The 11,161-nt window shown below is 45.7% G+C and overlaps 1 non-coding gene across 1 annotated transcript; it reads left to right on the forward strand.

The window, feature by feature from the left end:
• Positions 1 to 903: 903 nt before the first annotated feature.
• On the forward strand, positions 904 to 974 carry Trnag-acc. The gene has a single exon. It is a non-coding gene; the product is annotated as a tRNA-Gly (tRNA).
• The last annotated feature ends 10,187 nt before the right edge of the window (positions 975 to 11,161 follow it).

An 11,161-nucleotide genomic window follows, 5' to 3' on the forward strand; every position in this document is an offset into this window, starting at 1 on the left:
TTATGAAAGTTTTCAGGAAAGTAAATGAGTTAATACTGACCTGTCCAAAATTCGAAAAATAAAATACTGGTATCGACAACTACTGATGAGAAGTAACGCAAGATGAAGATGTCCCGTTACAAGGTTCTGAGTGCAACGTGTGTGTGTGTGTGTGTGTGTGTGTGTGTGAGAGAGAGAGAGAGAGAGAGAGAGAGAGAGGACTGCTTGTGTACGCCTGCAGACACTGAGCAGCAGCCAACTGGTGTTGGCGTCGCGTAAACCTCAGACGAGGCAGCGGCTGCAATCTGTTGCCAGAGCGGACCACTGCGGCACCCACAGCCAGTGCTACCAACTGTAGCGGCCGCGGCCGGTAGGCGGACTTTTATGGCCTTTTAAGTGCAATCTTTACGGTCGTGTTAATGGGGGGCCATCATCAAGATAAGCCAATCGCCGCCGCCGCCCTCTCAACACTTGTTAGCACCGGCGCGGCTACACACACACACACACACACACACACACACACACACACACACACACACAGGCCGGCCGCTCGCGCCAGAGTGTTTTGCTTGCCGTTAGTGGCTGGGAGAGTGGCCAATAAACTTTATGACCGTAAGGTCGGGTTTCCTCCGCCCCCGCCCTCCCGCTGTCCCGGCTAAGCAGTCGGCCACCGCCGCGCGGAGTGACTTTTACCTCGCCCACGCCTCTTGCTCCCCTGCCTCATTTCCTTCCGCCTTACCGTTCCTCTGACGACTACAGTGACCATGCTGTCTATGTCCGCGTGTGGATGGAGGGCGGAGGGTAACCACTGTACAACATCAACAACAACTCACGTCCTAACATCTACTGCTCCAGTCGACTACATTATGTAGGACACTTGAAGAAGGAACAAAGAAAGGGCAGAAATTGTAGGACATACCGTCCGCCTCCGTAGCGTAGCGGTAGCGTTACTGCCTACCACGCAGGGGGCCCGGGTTCGATTCCTGGCGGGGGGACTGCGTGTTGTGTGTCCATCATTTTCATCATCATTGACGCCAATGTGGCGTCAACTAAACAGGACTTGCAATACGGCGTCCGAACTCCCCCGCGTGGTACCTCCCGGCCAACAGTGCCATACGATCATTTCATTTCATAGGACATACCGCTACAGACAACACCTTTCTCATTAACAAATTTGAAGGTGAGGTATTACGCTGGAAGCCACCAGAAAAACAATTTCAGGACCTCAAGACCGTGACAAAATGCAGAAAATATATGGGGACCAGAGGAGTAGGAAATAAGAGCCAGAAGGGATGTTTATATTTTCTTGTCTGGATCGCAATGTCTGTTCAGATATTGCGTTTCGGAGTAGCGACAGTCCATCTTCAGATCTCTCCCTCTGGCATGTGGAGACCGGCTGCTAGAACAGAGGAGCCACTTTGGAGTAAGGATTGTCTGTAATCCGAAACAGATAACTTCGACAATTTCCAAACTTTAAGCAGTTATTGTCATCTTCCTTTCACCATTAAACTTCCCTGAAATTCTAAAATGGTGACAAACTACCTAGCGGGAATGAAAATCATTCAAGTAGCGAACGTGTTCAAATGGTTAAAATGGCTCTGAGCACTATGAGACTTAACATCTGAGGTCATCAGTCCCCTAGAACTTAGAAATACTTAAACCTAACTAACCTAAGGACATCACACGCATCCAAGCCTGAGGCAGGATTCGAACCTGCGACCGTAGCGGTCGCCCGGTTCCAGACTGAAGCGCCTAGAACCGCTCGGCCACCAGTGGCCAGGCTAGCGAACGTGTCATTGTTTAGGTAATATCTGACTGACTTTGCGATGACAGACGACAAAATAAAAACCTGTGTGTCGACACAACTGTCACGGTTCGCCTTAAGACGTAAATGTGGTTAACTTATGTGTAGAGCTGGGAACGAAACGCTCGACCAAGTTGTAGCATTTATACCTGGTCCAGGGGTGGTTTTTCCGCGGTTTCCCTAAGTCTGATTAGACGTACGCCGGGATGGGTCCTTTGCAAAGACGCAGCTGTCCCCTTTTCCATCCTCGTCCACCCCGACTTTGTACCCGATCTCCAGTCAACTCGGCATCAACGCAGCTTCAACACTGACCTACTTTCTACTCTTCACATCACCAATATACTTGGCAGTAAACAAGGTGTCTGCAACAAACGCCGACAAGCTTTAGGGATAGGTTGCTGTACCGTCTCTTGCAAAGCCTCCTAAGGCCGGCCGCTGTGGCCGAGCGGTTCTAGGCGCTTCAGTCTGAAACCGCGCTGCTGCTACGGTCGCAGGTTCGAATCCTGCCTCAGGCATGGATGTGTGTGATGTCCTTAGATTGGTTAGCCTTAAGTAGTTCTAAGTTCTAGGGGACTGATGACCTCAGGTATTAAGTCCCATAGTGCTCAGAGCCAAAGCCTCCTAAACAACGCAGTAAAATTTTAGGATAATCACAAGTGAACTGTGTCAATAACGAACAAAACTACACATGTTTATGAACGTAAATATGCTATCAATGATCGAATATTATTTTTGAACGAGAATAACTCTACAGCTTTACGTGTTTTAAATATAAAAATACTAATAATAAACTCTCATCTGTCTAACAAATACTGAGAATAACAAAGACTATGAGCATTTTATGTCATGGAATTTCTATGTAATTGTGTGATAAAAAGGAATAAAATGATCACTGTGGTGTAAGTCCTGCAACGTATTACACGCTTTTGTACGACGTAGATTCAGAACTCACGATTTTGTTAACTGTACGCAAATTTCTTCAGAATATATTTGTAAAAAGTATTTTTTCTTCTAATCTCATTTCATACCTCTCCCTCCATGTGGATCTAATTCATTTGAAATGATTAATTTACGCTATAATTAAACTTTTGTCGTTGGCAATCTGCCATTCTTTATTTGTAGTGGCGTACTGGCAGCCATCACGTGACATATAATTAATCGCATTATCTTCGGTCTTCACCCACAAGATATTAGGAAAACATATTTTAAATACTTCCGCTATGAGAAAAGACAACATTTTTTGCAGAAAAGTTTTCGTTATATACACTGTGTGATCAAAAGTACCCGGACATCGACAAAAACAGACGTTTTTCATATTAAGTGCATTGTCCTGCCACCTACTGCCACACTCTCCATATCAGTGACCTCAGTAGTCATTAGACATCGTGAGAGAGCGGAATGGGGCTCTCCGTGGAACTCATGGACTTCGAACGCGGTCAGGTGATTTGTTGTCACTTGTGTCACACGTCTGTACGTGAGATTTACACACTCCTAAACATCTCTATGTCCACTGTTTCCGATGTGGTAGTGAAGTGAAAACGCCAAGGGACATACACAGCTTAGAAGCGTACAGGTCGACCTCGTCTGTGGACTGACAGAAACCGTCGACAGTTGAAGAGGGTCGTAATGTGTAATCGGCAGACATCTAGCTAGACCGTGACACAGGAATTCCAAACTGCATCAGCATCCAGTGCAAAGACTACGACAGGTAGGCAAGAGGTGAGAAAACTTGGATTTCATGGTCGAGCGGCTGCTCATAAGACAAACATCTGGCCAGTGAATGGCAAACGACGCCTCACTTGGTGTAAGGGCGTTAACATTGGATGATTGAACAGTGGAAAAACGTTGTGTGGAGTGACGAAGCACGGTACACAATATGGCGATCCGATGGCAGGGTGTGGGTATGGCGAATGTCCGTGGATCGTCATCTGCCAGCGCGTGTAGTGCCAACAGTAAAATTCGGAGGCGGTGGTGTTATGGAATGGATTGGATTGTTTGGGGGAAGAGACCAAACAGCGAGGTCAACGGTCTCATCGGATTAGGGAAGGAAGTCGGCCGTGCCCTTTCAAGGGAACCATCCCGGCACTCGCCTGGAGTGGTTTAGGGAAATCACGGAAAACCTAAATCAGGATGGTCGGACGCGGGAGGTGGTGTTATGGTGTGGTCGTGTTTTTCATGGAGGTGGCTTGTACCTCTTGTTGTTTTGCGTGGCACTATCACAGCACAGGCCTAGATCGATGTTTGAAGCACTTTCTTGCTTCTTGCTTCCCATTGTTGAAGAGCAATTCGGGGATGGTGATTGCATCTTTCAGCACGATCGAGCACCTGTTCATAATGCACGGCCTGTGGCGGAGTGGTTACAGGACAATAACATCTCTGTAATGGACTGGACTGACGTGAATCCCATAGAACACCTTTGGGATGTTTCGGAAAGTCGGCATCGTGCCAGGCCCCACCGACCGACATCGATACCCCACCTCAGTGTAGCACTCCGTGAAGAATGGGCTGTCATTCCCCAAGAAACCTTCCAGCACCTGATCCAACGTATGCCTGCGAGAGTGGAAGCTGTCTTCAAGGCTAAGGGTGGGCCAACTCCATACCGAATTCCAGCATTACCGATGGAGGGCGCCACGTACTTGTAAGTCATTTTCAGCCAGGTGTCAGGATACTTTTAACGATATAGTGTATACAGGTCGTACGCAAAGATAATAAGTACTAATACGACACTGAGACTTGTTTATGAGTAAATCTCTGACTGGTAAGAAATCTTGTTTTCACTGCCGTAAATAGTATTTACACGGTAATTAACAGTATAAGAGGTCAGTACTTAACAATGAATTTACGTAACATTGAGAATAATAGTGCAGCAACGTAGGTGATAATATCGTGACTCTCCGTGTAACAATATTTATTTATCGGGCATTAATTGCTACAGTATTACACAAAGAAAGCGTATTTTTTGAGGCAGCTGTATATGTTAACAACAGAAGTAAATTGTTGCAACCCAACTCAGAATTATTTGCCTATTTAACAACATAAATGGTTGTTTGCATATGTTTTACTCGCTACTATGAGTGTGCGAAATATACGCGACCTCACGACTAATAAATCGGGGCCAAGGAAATGCACAGCTCCTACAACGAACTTGTGACGTCATACTAGTAGGCTTGTCCGACACCCCTCGCGAACGTTCGGTTCCGTGCAGAGCCCACGGTAAATCAATATGTAATAGAAACGGTACCCACTAAAAGTCTTAATTTTGTCTTGTGCTATCGAGAACTTGGCACGTTTAAGCACGCAGTCTAGAATTATTAAACTCCTCTGGAATACTTGTGCGCTTCCCGCCGGAGACGGCAGCTGTTACTCGTTGAGACCTGCAGTGTCACGTGGTGTGACGTACACGCCACGGCCTCGATATAAATATTCTCATCCACGGTTCCAAACATAACAGACAGATACCTTTCATATAAAAAGAGTGAGAGAGACGATATATTCCTTACATCAAAACAAAGAAAAACAGTCGTGTAAAAATTGGTTCTAAAATGCGTATTTTGAAACACAAGACCACTTGTGAATCTTCAGTAGAAGGAAACATGTCTACCGAAACAAGTGCTCTTTGCTCTTAGGGGATGCACGTTCCGTAAAGGTTTGCGGTTTTCCTTTATATCCTGTATGTAGAAAATGAAACCACCTTTTCCTCACAGTGAGATGGTGCGTTTGATGGGTGACGGCTTCTATGCCCTACGATATAATTACAGCTAGTTTATGCTTAGAATGCACAGCCCCACTTGTTACTAGTTTCTCTTCACATACATATTTCCGTTGAAGCTGGAGATCGAGACACTTCAATTTATACACTTAGTATAGCACAGGAGACGACATTATACTAATATCAAATAATTAATTTTGAAGTAGCTATTGTGCGGTTCTAGGCGCTACAGTCTGGAGCCGAGCGACCGCTGCGGTCGCAGGTTCGAATCCTGCCTCGGGCATGGATGTGTGTGATGTCCTTAGGTTGGTTAGGTTTAATTAGTTCTAAGTTCTAGGCGACTGATGACCTCAGAAGTTAAGTCGCATAGTGCTCGGAGCCATTTGAGGTAGCTATTGACATTGAAAATCTATCAGAGACGACAAAGGGCTTGGAAGATGAAGCGAGTGAATGGACAGAGCCTGAAAAGGGGTTGTAAGATGAGCATAAACGAAAGTAAAACAAGATTAACTAAATGCAGTCGAATTACATCACGTGGCAATGAAGGAATTAGGTTTGGAAACGAGACACTAAAAATAGTAGTCGAGACTCTTTTATCTGAGCAGCAAAATAAGTTAGGATATTACATGTAGACTCGCAAAAGCAGAAAAGTGTTTCCCGAAAAGGAGCAGTTCTTAATTTATAATGCAAATTTAAATGTAGACACTTCTGTCGAGTGTAGCCTTGTAGGGGAGTGAAATGTGAACAGTAGACAGTCCAGGCAGGAAGGGAACAGAAGCCTCTGAAATGTCGTGCAACAGAACAGTGCTGAAGATTAGATGAGTAGATCGCGTAACTAATGATGTTTTCCCCGGATCTAATTGGGGAAAAAGAAATTTGTGTCACAAACTGACTAAAAGAAGGGATCGTCTGATACGAAGCGTCCCGAGGGATAAAGGAATAGGCAACTTGGTAATGAAAGGAAGGGTGGGATGTAAAAACTGAAGATGGAGAGAAAGGCGCGAATACAGCATGCAGGTTAAAATGAGTGTAAGTTGGTTACAGAAGTTTCGTAGAGATAACAGAATAAAGTACCTCAAGAAGTTCCATCAAACCAGTGCGCGGAATCAGCACCACAACAGCAACAATAATTAACACACTGGTTATTTTTCCTTCCTACTACTAAGACAAAATACAGATTGTTATTCCTCAAATGAAGCGCTATCGTTTCATACACATGACGCCTGCTTTCTGTGGTGTTTTTATTTCGATGTTACGGTAAATATTGTTTTTTTTTTAAGTTAGTACGGCTACCATCTTTATATCATACCGGTTCAATAATTATATTACACACAGGACTTGCGGGAATAAAGAACCAGCAATTTGTGCTGTACTCCCTTGTACATTATTGACCACTGAAATACGCAGTTATTTGGCCTTCAGCCTAGAATAACTATGTAGCAAATTTTAACTAAGGAGCAACGATGAACGACAATAAAGTACTGAGACTCGTTGAAAAAAAAACACTTTTATTCACATTTAATTTTAGGGATACAAACAGAGGTACTGTATCTATTGGGGGTGAGACAACGATGTCAAAACCCAATGAAAAAATATTCTCTATCCAGATGCCAGATTTCATCACTTTGACATTAAAACCTGTCAGTCCTTTTCCTTTGGCCTTTGCCCACTGAGTGAATGAGAAGGAAAAGATACAACATTATTCCATTCTAGTCAGGTTTATTCTGTCCTATAAGGGCTTCGCTGGCATCATCAAGGGCGTTCACTTCTACAGTTTTAGGAAATTTGTGGCAAGGGCTTATGGGACCAAACTGCTGAGGTCATCGGTCCATAAGCTTAAGCACTACTTAACCTAACTTAAACTAACTTACGGTAAGGACGACACACACTATTTTATTATTGCAGCCAGTGTCGCGATATCTCTATGATTGAAATAAGAGCATAAAATAAATAGAAACGCAGAGAGTATTTTCAAGTTAATTGTGTAGTAATGTAAAATACTAACATAAAATCAAATCAGGACTGCTGTAAACTGAAGTAATAAATATCATTATTACATTTCTTTAAACTTACAAAATGATAAGTTCATACGTTATTACAGATAATCGAGCACACATATAAACAATCGATATCCAATAAACAAATTCATAATGAAGAGGAAGAAAATGGCAGTGTATTAGATGCGAAAGCACAGTTACAACTGATTCTCTAACACTGAAGGGCCAAAGAAGTTGGCACAGGCAAGCGTCTTCAAATACAGGGATATGTAAAGGGGCAGAATACGGCGCTTCGGTGGGCAACGGCTATATAAGCCAACAGGTGTGTGGCGCAGTTCTTAGATCGTTACTGCTGCTACAGTAGCAGCTTATCAAGATTTACACTGTGTGGTTAAAAGTATCTGGACACCTCCCTGAAAATGACTTAAAAGTTCGTGGCGCTGTCCATCGGTAAGGTTGGAATTCAATATGGTGTTGGCCCATCCTTAGCCTTGATGACAGCTTCCGCTCTCGCAGGCATACGTTCAATCAGGCGCTGGAAGGTTTCTTGAGGAATGGCAGCCCATTCTTCACGGAGTGCTGCACTGAGTAGATGTATCGATGTCGGTCGGTAAGTCATGGCACGAAGTTGGCGTTCCAAAACATCCCAAAGGTGTCCTATAGGATCCAGGTCACGACTCTGCGCAGGCCAGTGCATCACAGGGATGTTTCGGAATTTTTTTATTCTGTTCATAATATGTTAACGTATTACATGTCACGCGTATTCCTCAGTCGACTGACCTGCTTTGCTGACGCAACTTGCCACCCACTGCCACGAGAGGGCTCCGAATTATTGGTCGGTTGATTTGGGGAAGGGGACGAAACAGCGATGTCATCGGTCCCATCGGATTAGGGAAGTATGGGGAAAAAGTCGGCCGTGTCCTTTCACAGGAACCACCCCGGCTCCTAATTGTAGCGTGTAACACGGCAGCGTAACGTAAGTATGTTGGAAGGTGGAAACACACAGAAAACTGAAAGCACGAATTCGAAAAGTTTGTCCACACATGGAGCGCCTTCTTCAGCATTACAATGCCAGGCTGCACACGAACTCGGCGACGGAACAATCCGGCGCCTTGGCGTCACTGTCATGATCACCCCCCATACAGTCCTGATTTGACCCCATCCGATTTTCAAAAAAAAATGGCTCTCGGCACTATGGGACTTGACATCTGAGGTCATCAGTCCCCTAGAACTTAGAACTAAATAAACCTAACTAACCTAAGGACATCACACACATCCATGTCCGAGGCAGGATTCGAACCTGCGGCCGCAGCAGTCGCGCGGTTCCGGACTGAAACGCCTAGAACCGCTCGGCCACAGCGGCCGGCATCCGATTTTCATCTGTTTCCAAAACTTACTAGAATCCCTCCGAAGGATTCATTTTGATAGTGATGAAGCGGTGCAAGGGAAGGTGAGGTTCCGGCCGGGGTGGCCGAGCGGTTCTAGGCGTTACAGTCTGGAACTGCGCGACCGCTACTGTCGGAGCTTCGAATCGTGCCTCGGGCATGGGTGTATGGAATGTCCTTAGGTTAGCTAGGTTTAAGTAGTTCTAAGTTCTAGGGGACTGATGATCTCAGAAGTTAAGTCCTTTAGTGCTGAGAGCCATTTGAACCATTTGAAGGTGAGGTTGTGGCTCCGTCAACAAAGTCAAAGGTTCTACAGTGACGGTATCAACAAACACGTCTCACACTTGGAGAAATGTGTTAGTCTGGAGAGTATATCGAGAAATAAATGTGTAGACATGAAGAATAAAGACGAAAGTCCATAAAGTCTGTTTATAAAATGCTTCAAGAGTATTCACATATAAAATTCGAAGGCATTTTTCAGCTCGCCCTCATGTATAACAGCTGTCGGCATTCATCTACAAAGTATGTTCAAACCTTTTTTTATATTTCCCTTACTTCCACGAACAGGCGACTGGAGCTCTGTTTCAGACGCCAATAATGTGATAAATACATCGAATGGCGTACTGAGACAATGATAAAACGCTAATGTTGAAAGCGGCATTAATGCGTGTTAACACTCGTTTCTTCTTAACAGCACTATATCGATCGTGGAAGTGGCTCTTGGCGACTGCTCCAGTTTGTTTACATCGCTGCGGGAGTCGCTTCAGCGGAAGGAAGCAAACGAATTTACCAACACTGGCCGCAGTAACAGGTTTTATCGCCCATAACTGTCGTTGCTTATGATCGTGTAAGCGCCCGCGAAACGACGTCTGTAGTGCCTCGCTTGTTTTACGAGCCCGACAAGCGCTCCTGGGAACGGTGTTTATCGCGAAACAAAACCCGCCACTCAGGCGCTCGTAAAACGTGTGACGTGCAGAACGAAAAGGGGGGGGGGGGGGACGGAGAGCGGGATGGGGTTTCTCGAAACGTGTTAAAACGAGCGCACGAAATCCAGTGCGCGATGGCAAATGGCTGAGGGGAGATACGGAGGGTTCGGAAAAAAGAGAAAGAAATAGGGTGAGTGAGTGAGAGAGTGGAAGAGAGAGAGAGCAGTCGTAAATGAGACGTAACGATAGGCCAGGTTGTAAAAGTACTACCCGCAGCGCACTGAATGGCCAGTGGACGAGTGAATGAATAAGCGGATTGGTGAATGAATGGGGGCAGTTAGGAGAGGAAGGGAGGAGTACAACATTAAACGAGCGGCAGTAAAATCTTAGTGGCCTCGCCCTCGTGGCACAGTTTAGAGGTTGTGGCAGCGCGGCGGAGGTGTCAGGAGAAAGGGCGGGGTGCAGCGAGAGGGGTAAGGTCTTTGGCGGGAGTCAAAGATATATAAACAAGGTAGTTAGCATCAAGTTTACGAGCGCCGGGTAGCTAGCGCGCCGCGCGGCCGGCTGTGATCTTTTATGGCTTTTTAAATGGAGTCGCCGCCGAGGTTTACGGGCCGTATAAGAGTGAGCGGTCTTGTTTATAGGCAGCGGGCGACGAAGGAGCGCGTCCGTCCGCCTGAATGGCCGCTCCAAGGCATTGTGGGGGGCAGAGGAGGGATCGCCGATACACTGGGCTGGTAATTGGCTGCCCGCGTTACGCGTTTTATGGCTCGTTAAATACTATCGGCCACTCAAGAGCAACAAGTGTGGCGTTTCAGGTCAGAGGCAGGGAAAAAAAAATTCGTATAATATGTATCTCCAGTGATCGGCAACTCTGGAAGACCACATTTGGAGGCTCCAAACTTCCATCCCTGCACAGTCGACGAGTTTTTTTTTTTTAGACGATTGGAACCTAGCCCCCTAAATTTCGTAGGAAAGACCGACGCCATATGTAATCGATCATCGAAATAATTCAGGGGTCAAACCTGAAAATTTGTGCCCGACCGTGACTCCCACCCGAATCTCCGGTTTCACGCGAGCAGTTGTCTCAACCGCCTCGGCCATCCGGACACGCTTCGCGAACGACCGAAATTCTCAACTTGTCACTCGTGAGTAGTGTCTACTGTCCAATCACATACTTGTTCGCAAAGAGTCCCGCACTCCCACAACAGCCTCGGACGCTGTTGAATAACCGCACTGAAGTTACCAAGGCCACCACACTTACATATTTACACTACTGGCCGTTATACAATTGCTACACCACGAAGATGACGTGCTACAGACGCGAAATTTAACCGACAGGAAGAAGATGCTGTGATATG

Source organism: Schistocerca piceifrons, chromosome 10 (genome assembly GCF_021461385.2).
Source record: "Schistocerca piceifrons isolate TAMUIC-IGC-003096 chromosome 10, iqSchPice1.1, whole genome shotgun sequence".
Lineage (NCBI taxonomy): Eukaryota > Metazoa > Arthropoda > Insecta > Orthoptera > Acrididae > Schistocerca > Schistocerca piceifrons.